Genomic DNA, 17,126 nt, shown 5'->3' on the forward strand with positions numbered 1-17,126 from the left:
ATAAAACTGGTTAAATTAGTGATATTTCCGTATGATTTCTTTTCATATTTATGAAACTCATGAACTTCATTTGAAATTACCCCTTTCAGAACCAGTACCAAGAAACGGAAGGGACAGGCTAACACCAGCTAAAGCACCGGGCCCTGCAACTTGGGCAGGCCCGTAACTATTCTGAGGTGACTTGGGCGGTGCAACGAGCCGAATGGAGGGGGGGGGGGCGCTTGTAACTCTTCCTTTTTCTGAGCATAACCATTTCAAGGAGACTCCAAGAAAAGACTGCCCCCGAGAAAGCATGCTACGGCCCTGGGGAAGGGGCCGTATTATGCACTGCCCATCGGTTATTTTCGTTTCGAAAAATAACTAATATTATAAACACTCAAATCTTTGTTTTTTTTTTAATTCATCTCGGTCATTTTTTTCATATATGTTTTACAATTTTTTTATAAATACGTATCTTAAAGATATTTTTCTAGTAATGTATATTTAACGCGTTTCGGCGCCCCTTTTCATTTGGCGCCCGGTGCTGTTGCACCGGTCGCACTGCCCTAAGACCACCCCTGGATGTAACTATCAACGAAAACGTGAAAAAGACCCCAGAAACAGTTGCCTACAATAACGAAATTAAATAAGGAGTCGACATCGTGGATCAAATGGTGCGATTATACACCAATAAGAATGGAAGTCGTCGCTGGCCAATGCATGTTTTCGGAAAAAATTACGAACCTCAACAGATCCTTTTTCATGAGAGCGAAAGGGGAAACGTTTCCGGGAATAAATGACGAAAATTCTGTGAAATTTTAATGCGACGAAATTGTAATATTTAATACCGCCCCTCAATAGATCCTTTTTTCACGAGAGCGAAAGGGAAACGTTTCCGGGAATAAATGACGAAAATTCTGTGAAATTTTAATGCGACGAAATTGTAATATTTTATACCGCCCCTCAACAGATCCTTTTTCACGAGAGCGAAAGGGAAACGTTTCCGGGAATAAATGACGAAAATTCTGTGAAATTTTAATTCGATGAAATTGTAATATTTTATACCGCCCCTAAATAGATCCTTTTTCACGAGAGCGAAAGGGAAACGTTTCCGGGAATAAATGACGAAAATTCTGTGAAATTTTAATTCGATGAAATTGTAATATTTTATACCGCCCCTAAATAGATCCTTTTTCACGAGAGCGAAAGGGAAACGTTTCCGGGAATAAATGACGAAAATTCTGTGAAATTTTAATTCGATGAAATTGTAATATTTTATACCGCCCCTAAACAGATCCTTTTTCACGAGAGCGAAAGGGAAACGTTTCCGGGAATAAATGACGAAAATTCTGTGAAATTTTAATTCGATGAAATTGTAATATTTTATACCGCCCCTAAATAGATCCTTTTTCACGAGAGCGAAAGGGGAAAAGTTTCCGGGAAAAAATGACGAAAATTCTGCGAAATTTTAATTTTATGTAATATTTTATACCGCCCCTAAAGAGATTTGTTGGAAGAAGATATTTCATACTTTGCCTGGATTGTGTTTAGGCATTCTATAGAATGACTAGTCATTCTATAGAATGCCTAGGCAAAGTATAGAATAAAACCGGTATTTCATACTTTGCCTGAAACGACCAGGCATTGTATAGAATGCCTAGGCATTCTATACAATGCCTGGATTTCATACTTTGCCGGTAACATATACAAAATAGAAGTATTGTGTGGGGGGAATACATACAATTAGGGAGCACCCGTGGCATCTCGCTTAGCACCTTATTCGGTGAGCAACATGAATCCGACAATATGAGTACGCACGTGTGTTTTGGACATGAAATGCATGGACAACTTGAATGGAGGAAAGAGAAATACGCACATAGAGCTGCAACAACATAGAAATTGAAAATGCTTAAATAAAAAATATGTAGAAGTTATTTGCATATGCGGTATGTACATATGTGCGGATATTTTTCTTTTGTAAATGAATATGTATTAAGAAATAGGAAATATGTATACCTTTTAAAAACGTATCTGCTTTTTTTTGCATTTTGATTTTTTTAATTGAGTATTTTATCATTTTTGGTGCATATTTCGGAATTTTTAACTTTTCCAAACAATTTTTGTGCATATTTTGGGATTTTTTATTTGGATTTCATTTGTAACATGAACCGTCAACTCCGTCACCACCGCATTGCCTTTTATGGGCCTTGGCCAAGCAATATTGAATAAATTAATGGACAAATATTTTGGACATTTCAACTCCATGTTTGCATATCTTTAGAGCATATTTTGCCCCTTCGTTAGTTCGTGTGTAAGAATCACGTGTGTAATCATTGGGCGGTCGATAGTATCCCAACCTGTATAGAAAAAGTATAAAGCCAGGGATTTAATCTAAATCATAAAAAAACCACGCGGAATGAACATGCAAAATATAAAAATCATGCATGATTGACGGAATCAAAATGAATACAGCCAACGCGATTCGATCATATGTCTGAATAAATCACGGAAAACTTAATGCATGTCTGAGTCTGATTACACTGAGATGGAGTTTCGACGGATAGCAGGGACATAAATATATTCGTGAATTTGATTCGTGAAGTTTTGAATATCAAATAACAGAGATTGGAGATGATGTGCTCGACACCATCCTCAAAAATCTATCGCGAATGTCAAAAGTTTCAAAATGTAGGATCGATATCATGTTGTAAGAGAGAGGAAAAGATGAAAAAAAATAATAATAATAACTGCGCGTATGGTGCTCGTTGTACCGAGTTCATACAGCATGAATAATGAAAAAATAAATAAAATTACATTTTTTTTTTGGGATCACATTAATGCAAATTAGTAAAACGACACGTGCTAGGGAAATGGCGGATAAGCAAATATACAATACCGTACGAAATCACGCGAATTTTTTTTTTTTTTTTACCTGTCATCTTGCCAAAATTTTCTTATTTTTCTTTGGTGGATGCAAGAGGAAAAATAATGAAAATAATATTACATATGCGTACTAGGACCACCATACACACACACACAACTCGAATTATACATGTATATGTCCATAATGGAATACATGTAGTATGCATAAAAAGTTCGTCTACTTCATCGTGATTTTCGTCGTTTCGTACGACGAAATGAATTATTAATGATGAACGACCATAGTAACTTACGATATTTTTTTTTCATTTTTTTCAACGTTTTTTCCCATGAGAATCCTCCTCACGTACGACGTTTATGGCTGGATAGGAGAAAAAAAAAGGCACTAGTGTACATCTCTCGGGTTTTTTTTTACTGTTACGCTTCGTAGAGTTCCAGGTTTCGGAGGATATAAAACATTCGAAATGTTCTTCATGTTATTTAAGTTTCTTAAAGAAAATTCAGTTTTCCGAGAAAAAAATAAAAATAAAATCTACTAATTGAAGAGACGCTTTAAAAAATTTTTTCCAGGTAATAATTACCTCGTAACTTTTCTTTTTTTCAGGATAGCTCAGCATGATGAGCACCGGTACGTCACGCCATTACGCACTAAATTGGAATTTTCTCTTGTCTTTTTCTTCTTAATGTAGTCACGAGGCTGTGTATGCGAAAAACAACCATTTAAGACATTATCATGAACGCGTGTTTGGCTCCATTACCTGGAATTTGCTAGTGGTTATTGGATTTTACTCAGTCAATGATTGAAAATTTCTCGAAAAAAATATATAAAATTTTATAATACTTTTTCTTTTTCAACGTTAGGTGTAAAATAAAGATGAATATATTCTATGGATGTGATTAGCCCTAATGTTAGGAATTTTTCGTTGGAAACGTCATTATATCCGAGGTGCAGAGTCGGCCTTAGGAGTGTGCGACAAGTGAAGTTGCACCGTGTCCCGCGTTTTGGATGATTGAGAAACCGTAAATGCGGTTTCTCAATAATTTCTTTCATAAATTTTGAATTTTCATCAATTCTGGAATTTTGAATTTTCATCAATTCTGGAATTCTGAACTCTTCCATCAATTCTGAATTTTCACCAGTTCTGAAACCCTTTCTTTCATTTTTATTCGGAATTTTCATGGGTGCTGGAATTATTTCTTGCATTTATTCTGAATTTCCATGATTTTCATTTTCTGAATTTTTGATTCCCCCTTCATAGAAAAGAAAAATCGGGGATAAGGAGCCCCGTGTCTGCTAAGGGCAGTACTGTCGAGGTGGTTGCTTTTCATCGACGTTATAAGAAAAGTTCATTAACATTAATTTCTCTATGGGAATCAATCCGGAACACCAATTATTGACGTTATAGCCGAGGTGTCGTTACAGGCAAGGTCGTTATGACCAATTTTCACTGTGCCTTGGGAGTAAAGGAACTACCCAATGAAATTTTACGTGGATACAGCTTACCCTTACATTTCCCTACCCCGTTTATTCTACTGCTACCATATTCTGTCGTATCCAAAAATCTGATCAGAACTTAATCCCACCGTCAGTGAAACATCAGGATTTACTGCACGACATGCATGCATAAGAGCACAGGTTGCCAACCACAAAATAAAAAATAAATGAAAACCAACCCCAAGGACACCTGCGTGATGTATTTGACTTGTTATTATGCCCATGAAAATGACATAGGGATATACATACACGTGTATTTTTTATGTATTCTGTAGAGGAGGCAGGGCATTACAGAACCGTGTTTTCACGTAAGAAAATACTGCGTTGTCCTCTATCGATGCATACGTAATAACGGGGCACTTTAAGTCCGTAATTAAGTACAGAGTACGGCCGGAGCTGAATACTTGATTGGATCAGTTACTTTGGTACACGTGAGACAAAAATCAATTTCTCTTTTTAATAACCGACGCTTTGTTTTTGTGTAACAGTAGCATAAAAATTATTTTTATGAAACGACACGCAATTCGAAAACATTCGCTATTATTTGCATTGCACATTTAAATATCGATAAGTACAGTAAAAGTTCGTTATAAGGTATGGATCATAACTATAATCACGCTATAAAAAGTGATTTACAAGTGATTATCAAATAGCTAATGTTAAAGATTCAAAAATATTCGGTTATAGCGAGTTGAAAATTAGGAAGCATTCCCTATAATGTCCAAAAATTTAAAAAAACAAAAAGCCAGTTTTTCCTTCTCTTCCCCCTTCAAGAATTGAACATGATAACTTTGCGCACATTTAAGCATGTGTCCCTCGTAAAAATCACTCTGAGGTAATTGGAATAAAGAATGGACGCAGAAAAGCATAGGAGGAGATACACACGTGTGATATGGGATAATTTTATTCGACTTCAGTCTCTTTCAGTTACAAAGAGACCAAGGGACCAGAACGTGCAGTTTAAAGTCGTTCTGACATGTACCTATTTGTTGGAAATTCCTCAGAGGAACGAGGTGCATGTTCGGTTAAGTAGTAGTAGTAGTAGTAAATATTGGAGACCATACCTACAGAGGGACATAGACTTGGTTGAAGGGGTACAGAGAAGAGCTACGCGTGCCCTTATTGGCACACAGGGCTTGAGTTATGATGAGAGACTTCATTTTTTGAATATGTTTTCATTGGATGAACGCAGGTGTCGAGGAGATATGATCGAAGTGTTCAAAATTTTCAATGGGATGGATAGGATGGACCATGAACTTTTAGCACACCACCAATCGACTGCTTTTACAAGGGGACACCAGTATCGATTGGTGAGGGACAATGCAAGGTTATACAAACAAATACAACGCCACAACAGGCAAAATGCCCAACGAGGTGGCTGAGAAAAGGATGCCCATTATGGTGTCGCAGGGAATTTTTCTCTAATAGGGTTGTTAATAAATGGAATAGCTTATCCCCGGAGGTAGTCAATTGTAACACAATTGACACGTTTAAAAAGAAATACGATAAACATGATGGGGTAAATCGAGAAGCTACCCATTCTTTGAATAAGACAACCATAAGTATTCTTTATGGGCATTGTATAATATTTTATCATGTGTATATATTGTTTATAATTTGTGTTAATTGCATTTTTAATTGGGTTGCTGTATTTTTGAAATATATGACATCCATATGGGCATCTTTTTATCAGCCACCTCGTTGGGCATTTCGCCTGTTGTGGCGTTGTTTTTGTATTTGTATTCGTATTTGTAGTTTACAGTCGTTTCCGAATGACCGAAAAAATCGTGCTAAAAAAATTTTCCCATCAGTGAAAAGATGTATCCATACAGTCATGGCAGTTTGCAATAAAACTATGAGCAGCGATTGCTGAGACTTTTGATTGTTCAGTTGGTGGACTAAATCGCTTTGATAGTGCCGCCAAAATATCTTAGAGAGGAGCGTGTCTCAACACTTTCTAAACCCAAGGACCAGTAAAATATCTGAAACAATTCCACGGACCCACTCGTGTCCCGTATTATAGGACATTCCAGTATTTACAGTTGTTACGAATCGTTTTATACATTTGTCCAGTTTTTCAAAGATGCTCATTTAAACTTGTAATGTTTACTAAAATGGGGAATAAACAACGTTTTCATAATTATTATGATAATTATGGCTATAAATATATAAGTGTGATCAGCACGTATATATTCATTTTACGTATTTGTCAGGTGTTCAACGTTTTTTACTCAATTTTTGACCGATTTGAACTACATTTAAGGATTTTGCGGACTTATGGCAACGTCTCTGATGACAGTATCTTATTTTACAGTATTTAAGATCCCAGTTTCCCTTATTTGTCTTAATGAAATATGGTCATCTATTCATTTAAATGTTTTTTTCGTCAAATACATTTTTGTTTAACGTGATTTGCAGTCGCCCCCACTTATTCCCCCCCCCCCTTCATCCATTTTTTGCAGTAATTAGCAAATTCGCCATAAATTACATTTTTTGGCTACAATCAGTGATATCCCGTATTCATGATCGCAATTTTTTCCCGCATTTCCCTTGATGAGGTATGGTTAACCTAAGTATGAAGGTGCAATTTTTTATTTGAATTATCAAGTCTGCCAGCTGACAACCTATGCCATCGTCGTGGACCACTCGGACCATAGGTTGAGTAACCTAATCAACTACTATGAGACCAAAAATTCAATTTCATAACAAGAGTTCTGTTCATTCATTTATATTAGAACGAAACGATGTGAAAGACATTTCAATGCAGATAAAGTAGCAATTTTCTACAATTTTATAACCTGACATAGCAAACTATGGTGATTAGCTTAAAACGAGAAGTTCCTTATAAAACGACAATTTTCCTCGCGATCGTGAACTCTTAGTATAACGGACTTTTACTGCATATAGTAAATTGAAAATACCAAGTGAAAAAAATATTATTCTCTTAATATTATTTTGAATTACAATATTGTTGTCGTAAATAATAAGTTTACTTACATCAAAACAATTTCGTCCTGTTATGATATGGAATTTTTCTGAAGGAAAACTCATTTTATGTAAAACGCCACGTGTGTGTCTGTGTCAGAGTTCATTTCCCTAAAAACGGAGAGAAAAATATATTCATTTTTTAAAGCTAAAAGTACACAGAAACGGAAGAGAAAAATTCAATTTTGGTAATTCAGTTTCTCTGTTTCTGGTTTATTTTAATTTTTATCCGAGCGAGGAAAAATTTTCTTGTACAAGATGGGAAAATATTTCAGATTAATATTTAGAAAGGGAAGCTTCTAAAGCTTTCTTTTTTTTTTATAAAGCAAAAAAGAACTTATGTATACAGTAATATTTTGAAAAATGAATGTCCCGAGAGGAGGAAACCGGGGAAGCTGCTCATTATGGTTTCATAGAAAGGAGATAGAAAGAGATGACACAGTTAATAAAGGTGTGTTTACGAAATTGAATTTCGCTACGAATAACATGGAGTTCCAAAGAATATTCAGTATATAAATTTGATTATTTATCTGAAAAACGTGAGAAGATACGAATGATGCCTTACAGAATCTTGCACATCTAGAATACAAGTTTATTACTGTAATATTATATTTTTATAATGTATCTTTTTTTTTATCATTCATTTAAATTTTTGAAAATCTAAAGATATTTCAAGCAAAAATTTCTTGTTCAGTAATTTTTTTCCCGTTTTTCAAAATTATTATTTTCCGAAAGAAAATTAAAATTTTAAATATTTATGACAGATTCTCAAAAGTGGCCTAGGTTGCCAAGAGATATTTTGAACATTAAATTCAACGTACAAATACATATACGAGGCCACAACAGGCAAAATGATCGACTAGGTGGCTGCAAAAATATGACTCCACCAAATATGGATGTAATATATTTCTAAAATACAGGGTGTCCCATCAAGACCGCCAAAACTCTGCACAGCCAGATTCCTCGCTTGGAATACACAAAAAATGCTCGAAGAACTGTACCTGTAAGACCCATAGTTTTCGAGAAAAATTCGAAAGAAAAGTGCATCGTCATATCCTGTGCAAGGGAGAAAAAGCTTTATCGGGAACATAAATATCAGTATTTTCATATGTTTACATAGGAAGATATTCAAAATATCCATCGCGCATATCGAGACATGCATGCGCGCGCTGTGGAATGGCTGAAAAGTTTTTTTTTCCGTGCACCGGATATGACGTCATATTTTTATTTCGCATTTTTCTCGAAAACTATGGGTCGTACAGTTCTTTGGGCCTTTTTTATGTATTCCAAGCGAGGAATCTGGCTGTGAATAGTTTGTGCGGTATTGATGGCACACCCCATACAGCAACCCCCTAATTGAATGCAATTATAAAAACTATGTAATACACATGATAAAATATAATACACTGCCGTCACTGGCAGCCATATTTTGTCCCTCCATGTGCAAATAATCGGCATTATCTGAGAATTTACTCTGTTGACATCATAGGCGGAAAATTGCAGTATGGCATAAATAACCGGAGTTGGTAGGCGGTAAAGTAGTATGAAAGTGAGATTTCTCTTTGAACCTATAGCCTATTTAAACATATGGATACTGCTAATTGCAATAGATGAATAAGTTTTCATTCAGTTGGAGTTAAACCATCAGTTTAAATTAAAAATTACCATAGGTTGAGAAAAACTGGTATGCACCACCAAGCCTGCATGTTAAAGTGTCACATAAATGTCTTGAGATCTGGCAGGGGGTTTACTCGGAGATATTTTGAATATTTTAGAGAATTATAGAAATATCGGAAATAGAATGAATGTAAGTAATATCGGAAATAGAATGAATGTAAGTAATATCGGAAATAGAATGAATGTAAGTAATATCGGAAATAGAATGAATGTAAGTAATATCGGAAATAGAATGAATGTAAGTAATATCGGAAATAGAATGAATGTAATATCGGAATAGAATGAATGAATATAATGAATTTCGCCATTATGAACATTTTACTTATTTTAAATGATATCATTCGTTGCAGGTTTTCAATTTTCCAAAATAAATGCATGCCATCTACTCATATGGATTTCTTTCAAATAATTTATTTAATTTTTTTTGACAATATTATAGTTTGTTTTATATGCAGTGAATAAAAGTGATTCGAAATATATATATTTTTTTATATCTCATGAAAAATAAAAGTTGCTCAAAGCGAAGATACGGTGAAAAGGAAAACTAACGGAATTGGTCCTGAATAAATTGATTTCTTGAATCCGTACTCATGCGTCTAGAATTTAAGTCAGAATTTTTATTTTTATTTTCATATGCCAGAAATATCATTGAGACTTTATTTTGGACGTGTGTTTAATCCCAAAGGTAACTTAAATTTTAAAAAGTTCAAAATTTATTTGTCGAATAAAGTACTTCCAATATAACATATTCCGAATTTCAAAATTGATGAACATCCCACATTAAAACATTTAAAAAACAAAACTGAAATATCAAATTACTCAAACATACACAGAAATTTAATTGGTTACCTGATAAGAATGTGAAATAAACATTTATTTAAGCACGGGAAAAGATAGATATTTCTCGAAGGAGAACAACAAACAAAGGAAAAATTCTCCTTAAAAATAAAATGGAAAGGGTAAAACAATCAAAATCCAGTAGAAATTTATCATGAAAATTGTTTTTCAAACTAAAATAATCGGATAACTGAACGCATGAATAATTTAATCTAAAAATGGGAGAACAAATTTCGAATGTACATTCACTAAAACGCCTAAAATTTGAATCAATTCAAGATGGATTCAAACGGTTTAAAATTTACAAAAAGAAAAAAAATTTGAAACTCATTCATTTTATGAGCTGGAAATATGCTCAAGGGTCTCTTCAAATTTGAATTAAATTTTTTTTTTCAAATGTACCAGCGAAGGAATAACACGGTGTTCGTATCAAATGAGCAAATGTTTTTAATGAGAAAATTATTTACCGAGAGGAAAAAGATCGCTTGAAATGCGATGGAAACGTTCAATGTCCCATTTTCTTTTCGAATTTTTTTTTTTTCTCAGTTTAAAAGAAAATTATTTTTCTTTCTGGAATTCATCATTAAGTCGTTAAAACGTTTCAGGGAAAGACGATGTAATCAAAGGAGAAGAAAAAAAAAATTATATAAAAGAACATAAAAATAAATTGGATTTTTGGAATTCTTTGAAAATTTTTTCCTTTACCAACGCCTTTATATACCCCTTTAAGGAATTCTTTTGTACGTTTTACTCAGTTTAGAAATATAATAAATTTATGAGTAGGATGTATTTTTATGGGTTCCGTTTATTATACATATATTTTCTCTGTCGTTTACGTTCCTCTTCCATTTTTTTTTGTTCGAAATTTGGATGTTCATAAAAGGCATCAAATTATGGTGATTAGATAAAGTTTGTAGAAAAGCTTGTCAGGTCTTAACAAGGAGAGATGTTATTTCAGTTTTTCTTTCCAACTTATTTATCATTAAAAAAAAAGAAGATATTTCTCCCTCGCTACAAAAATCTGATTTTTTTTTTGCTTGAAATTCCAATGATGTTTTTTTTCTTGAAATTCCAATGATGTTTTTTTTCTTTAAATTAATGTGTGATATTATATCCAGTGTATTAAGAGACGCATTTACTGCTTAAGCTAATATAAGTTGGTCTTAGAACGGAAATTTCGGTTCTGACATTTCGCCTGCCCCGACCATGTGAGTGAGTGCGTGACCAAGTGAGTGACTGTATGAGTGACCAAGTAAGTGACTTTATGAGTGAATGACCTTTAGACTGAGCAAGTGAGTGGTGAGTGACCGTATTAGTGACGAAATTAAGGGGTGAGTGACCATATGAGTGACCAAATGCAGGGTTGAGTGACCATATGAGTGACCAAATGCAGGGTTGAGTGACCATATGAGTGACCAAATGCAGGGTTGAGTGACCATATGAGTGACCAAATGAAGGGGTGAGTGACCGTATAATTGATCACACACACTTGGTCACTAATACGGTCACTAACTTAATTACGAAAATGATCATTCACTTGGTCGCTACCTTGATTACTAATACGGTCACTCATGAAACGAATATTTGGTGATTTGTCTCCTCCGGGAACAAATCACTGTTCTTCCCAAATAGTCGTTTAACACCCAGAAAATTCAATTTCTCAGCATATTTCAGGCCGAAAAAAACAATCTCTTAAAACAATAGCATGGTTATTATTTGTCGATGGTTTAGTGCGCAAATATTTTAAGTGATATTTTTAGTTTGTTAGAACCTTTGTTCCAGATATTGTAATGCACAAATGTAGTAAGTGGTAAATAGATAGGTAAGCTCAGTTTCAGCATTCACTGATGTCTGCTATGTGAATGTATTTTTATGCAAAACTAAACTTTGAAAATGCTCTCCTGAAAAATCAGGAAAATGTCACTTGCACATGTGTTTTATAATATATAATCCAATGGTGTTTCTTTTTCTTTTACATAGAAGTGAAACATAAGAGAGACGAAACAAACTTGGTTAAACACTCGGTATGCATTGGTGTTTCATTAGAATTTTGAGATATTTTTAACGATTTTTTAAAAATCTCCCTGAAAACGTTGTAAACAGGGAAAGTTCTTTAAACGGGAAATCCCAATGTGTATTAATAGCAGTTGGGCCCACAGAATTAAATCGCACTAAGCGGGAAAACGTTATATGCTTGAACGTTATAAGCGGGATCCTCTGTAGCAGTAGCAGTCTAGAAGTCCAGGATCAGAGCGGCAGATATGTAGCGTAGCAGAGGATTTTGATGCAGAAAAAAAAAAATCGAAGAATATTCAAAATTGACCACTTGGAATTAAGCAGATATTCCAAATATTCCTAAAAATACGGAAATCCACTGATGCCAATTTCATTATTTTGAAGAAAAAAAACCCGCATATCGTATGATCCGCATATGCAACTTACATTCATCGATAACAAAAACTTAAGGAATGAAACGAGTTTTGGTTTGTTAAACCCATTATCTACATTGTGAAAAAATTAAATAATTATCATGCAATTTTTTTTTTATATTAAAGCCTAAAAACAAAAAAAGCAATAATTTTTTTCAAACTTTTCAAAAAAATCGGGAACGATTAATTTACCTAGTACTTTAAAGTACTGTCTGCACTTACAATAAAAAAAAATAACCAATTCATACACATGTATGAATATTTATTTATTTTACCACCAAAGGAAACCATAATTAGCATTCATTATATATTTGGTTAGGTAAAACTTTGTAGGGTGCAATGTTTTACTGCATCACACAAGGTATGACGAATGTCACTTTTACAGGGGCGAAACATCTATTTGAATTTTATTAATCACCATATTTAAAAAGCTAGTTGTCCCACACTTCTGCTGTCATCTGGTAATCGTAAAGTAGTTATGTAGCCTTTATATTTCAAAATACAAAAACTCAACAACGCAATGTAAGGGATGTTACGGTTGCCAAGAAGATAGTTTTACCTTTGAGTACCTTCTGATTAAGTTTATTGAAATCAAAGGGTAAAGGAATAGAAGGTCATGTTTTTGTAGAAAAAAATATTCGCTTTTATTCCTACTCACACTCCACACATATACGCCTTCTACGTGTAGATTTAAAAATATATAAACCTATCATAAGACCTGTAGATAATATGAAGCATATAATCTACATTCAGAAAAGAACAATGTTTTATTTAACGTATAATACGCGGATTATACGCAGGAAAATACGGGGATCTTAGAGAAAACTTTATGGATAAATATTTAGTCTGTGACATGCAAATGGTAGGAAACAAGATGAAACCAATTTCAAGGCTAATGGGTTTAACGTCCACTCTACTCACGAAACTTCTGCGGAAAATTATTCGCTGATGTACATGCTGTCATCAGCTACATAACAGATGACTTTTTTTTGGTCTTAAATTTAGAAATTCCTTCGAAAAATTAATTAAAATTGTTTAGAAAAATAGGGAATAAGAATGAAGTCTTGGTCTATATTTTCTTTGCTCGATAATTTACGAGGCAAACGCCAAGAGTTTTCGGGATTTCCGAATAACACTTTGAGGTCGAGTACAAACATCGGTCTAAATTGGTGTGGAATATATTTATTATAAATCTTTTTGTCATTAACATCTTGTCCAAATACACATCTATCTATCCCTCGATAAATACACGCGTGTATGAATGAATGATGAAAATTTTGACATGACAGTGATGAAAAGTAACGATACACAAATATGAGATTTTATTGGCTTTTTTCTAATACAATTAGTTCAACTGATGAAAACCCTCGTTAATACGTACAATGTCTTCTAATTAGTTATCTGTTACAAAGCTAAGAATCATACACACGTGATATTGAGTGCTGGATGATTGATGACGTGCTCGTGGTTAGTAACAACCGGCTATTATGCAATGAGTAAGAGAGGCTCATTCTTCCCGTTTAATTTTTACCGTTTTTCGCCTTCTCATTGTGAATGGACAGGATGGAAATTGCGTGTAATGAAACGGGACTATCTTTTCGCACCACGCAAAAGGATTAATGTTTTTTTATTGATTTCTGTCCGAAACTCAAAACGCAAAGAACCGAAAACTCGTGCGTTAAAGTTGAAAAGAAGATGCGGCTGGTGCCACCCACCAATGCTTTATCCAGTATTCCCAGCAAGTGAAACGGCCAAGTTTTGTGTCCAAAGCTGAAGTTGGTCGGGGGAAATGGGCATTGGATGATCTTCGTTGAAGCTCTTGACAGTGATTAATGGCTTCCATATCCAATGGGTGTGTTCCACCACTCTCCCCTTTTTGCTGGTTCTCTGTTAAATGCAGAAACTTAGTTAGCCTTAATGTAATAGCTCCGCAACAAGCGTGTGCAAGAGATAAACGACTTATACTGTGGAAACTGCCTGATCTCTCTCCACAACATGTTCTCCTAGTTTGTTATATATATATATGACTGCCACTTACACGAAAGTGTTTCTGGAACAAGGCTTTTACCCCGTCATCGTGTTCCTGTGTTCCTGGCAGGTTTTCACTTGGAATCGCAATCTCTGGCCATGGGTTCCGCGAACATCTCAAAGTCCCTTGGCATTTCAAATTCTTTCAGCATGGGATGCAGAAAGCGGCGATTCGTCGAACACTTGTCATTTCGGGATAAATCCCGAGGTTAACGAGAACTCATTAGCTTGGAAGAGTTTAATGAGCCTTGTATAATCTAATCAAGCCGGGGATTGATATTCATGAAATACAATCATTAGGCCTACATCATTGATGATGTTTCTCGAGTTTTGTAGTTGAGGATGTCTTTTTATGGTTACCCTTAAACGTGCTGCTCAGCCGTGTTCATCATCACATTGGAAAAATGCCACTCTAAGGCTAGAATCTGTTTCTTAGCAGCTCAACGAAGGGACTCAATTATTTGTCTATATGGTTTGCACTGGCTTCCTATCAACTATGGAAATTTTGGGACTTAAGTAGGTATAATCCGGAACTCGTTTGGTAAAAAAGGATAAAACTGATCACACAGTATGATCATCAATCGTCAGCATGACGATAACAGTAGTGTTTTATGACCGGGGTGCATTATGGTTTTATGCCCGCGGGCCGAATGCGACCCGCCAAAGGGTTCTATTCGGCCCACGAGAGATATTCTGGTAGGAAAGTATCAATACACAAAACATAAGGTAAATGCCTATGCATTTATTTTATACAAATCAATTTGTTCATAAATTATTTAATCCACACATGAAATATCGTCAACTACCCCTAAAAAATTGGCAAAGACAAATAAAGTTGCCAATTAGAGCAAAAAAATTGTCAGATGCAAGTAATGGTGCCAAACAAAATTCACAAAGACTAAAATTATTACCGCTAAAATTGTTGCAAAATCGCTAATGACAATAAATAGAGGGCTGCTAGAAGTCGCAATGGGTAAAAATGTAATTAATCAGAAAAAAGATGTGGCAAATATGAGATTAATATATTTTTATTACCATAATTAATCGTGACAGTCGTAATTATCATAATATAATTCATAAATCATGAAAAAAAATCTTAATTCCTTGATTTGAAAAACTCAAGTTCCCGTCATTGAAAATAAGCGAAAAAAGAGACACTTCACAAAGTCGGGAAGGCCAAAATTACGAGAATGTCCCGTAAAATACAGGTCTTATGATAACGCTATGTACAAGTTTTTGGCCCAGGTGCGGCAGAAACGCCGCATATCTGACCCGTAAACTGGAAAGGCTGAGCACCCCTGGTTTATGTCATAAAACAGTGAATTAGCCGGATGGCAGGGAGACAGGGAGAGCTGGATAATTGTCACCAGGACATCGCTGACTTGGCAACCAAGGAAATGGGATTATGAGTTTACATACAGGGTGGACGAGAAGTCCCAAACACCTTTTAAAAACTGACAACATACCAACCAATAAAAAGGCGCAGTTTGAACTAAAATACTTATTATGGCGTATAAAGTTTTCTTCTTTTTTTTATATACTTAAAAAAAAGAGTTCAAATTTCATTCACAGGTAGCGCTGTAAAACGAAAAACTCTACATAGCACATAAAATGCAACACAAATAGTGCGTAATTAATGTTTAGGACAACTTGCGTGGCATAAAACGACCATATTTCACCATAGCTTTTCTTAATACCCCCTTTTCAACCATTTAGATGTAGCCCAAGCTAATAAAAGGCACTCATATTAAAACATGATAGTCAATAAACATAAATATATAGGGGCATAAACAATTATTATACACTGTTTGTGTTGCATTTTATATGTTATGCCCAGTTCTTCGTTTCACAGCGCTACCCGTGAGTGAAAACTGAACTCTTTTTTTTTTAATTATTAAAAAAAACACACGCACACACTACGCCATGATAAGTATTTTAGTTCCTCGCCTTGTCATATCAATTGGTTGATTTGTCGTTCATTTTCAAAATGTTTCCAGGATTTCTCGTCCACTCTGTATATTTCGGCGAGGAATCGCTGTATTTGGCATAGGCTCCTGATCGTAAGTTCAGTTTAAGAAAACAAAGCCAGAATCTAGCTTGAATCAGTTTGACAAAAGGACTCAAATAATGATTGGTGTAAATGAGTCCCACACTGGCTCTATCAGTTGTAGAAATTTGTAGCTAAATCGGAGAAAAGGTTTGCAAAATTTGAATGATGTGACCAAAATTCCGCAATAGGGTGACATTAGTGAGCAAATACTCATTATTTAGCTAACTCGATTTTTATTATGTTCGCCAAATTCCGTCGCGATTTACCACAATGGTGATAGATAATAGCAGTCTTTCTTGTGTACAAATTGATAATAGTTTTTCATTTACATTAGCCGACAAAAACTGTAGACTTCAACGCACGCGCAAGCCATTACCAAGGCCCTACCTTCAAATTCCACCAAAATTTATATATTCTAACTTGCAAAAGAAAAAATTACATTTAACACGAAGTGGCAACAGAGAAATTCTTCAAAAAAATAACGAGCTTCGAACAATTTTCTGGCATTAATGGTAAAAATTGCTGACAGTTGTCACTGCTTAACTCGTAGAAGGTAGTTTAAAGTAAATACTAAAAATCCTTGGAAATTGAATCCCCGTTGTATGTGTTTACTATATATTTCCCTTCTACTAAACCGTCTCCTGTAAAAATGTTTGTAAGTTCCATTTCCTTATTTTCTTACCTCTCCAGTTTATACGCGAGCGTATTTCATGTTCTTATCCGTGAATACATTTCATGAAATGTATAAATAGCGGTTTCTTCTGCC

The 17,126-nt window shown here is 34.7% G+C and overlaps 1 protein-coding gene across 1 annotated transcript in view; it reads left to right on the forward strand.

The window, feature by feature from the left end:
* The first annotated feature begins 4,665 nt into the window (after nucleotides 1–4,665).
* Nucleotides 4,666–17,126, forward strand: part of LOC149075446 (uncharacterized) — a 33,732-nt gene continuing 21,271 nt past the window's right edge. Inside the window, exons 1-2 of the mRNA XM_089245415.1 lie at nucleotides 4,666–4,779; nucleotides 11,834–11,877. The gene's annotated coding sequence lies outside the window, so the exon portion shown is untranslated. The remainder of the gene's footprint in view (nucleotides 4,780–11,833; nucleotides 11,878–17,126) is intronic.

This window comes from Pholcus phalangioides, unplaced genomic scaffold (genome assembly GCF_987345545.1).
Source record: "Pholcus phalangioides strain wild (caught in Gottingen) unplaced genomic scaffold, Ppha-v1.0 ptg000015l_1, whole genome shotgun sequence".
NCBI classification, from domain to species: Eukaryota; Metazoa; Arthropoda; class Arachnida; order Araneae; family Pholcidae; genus Pholcus; species Pholcus phalangioides.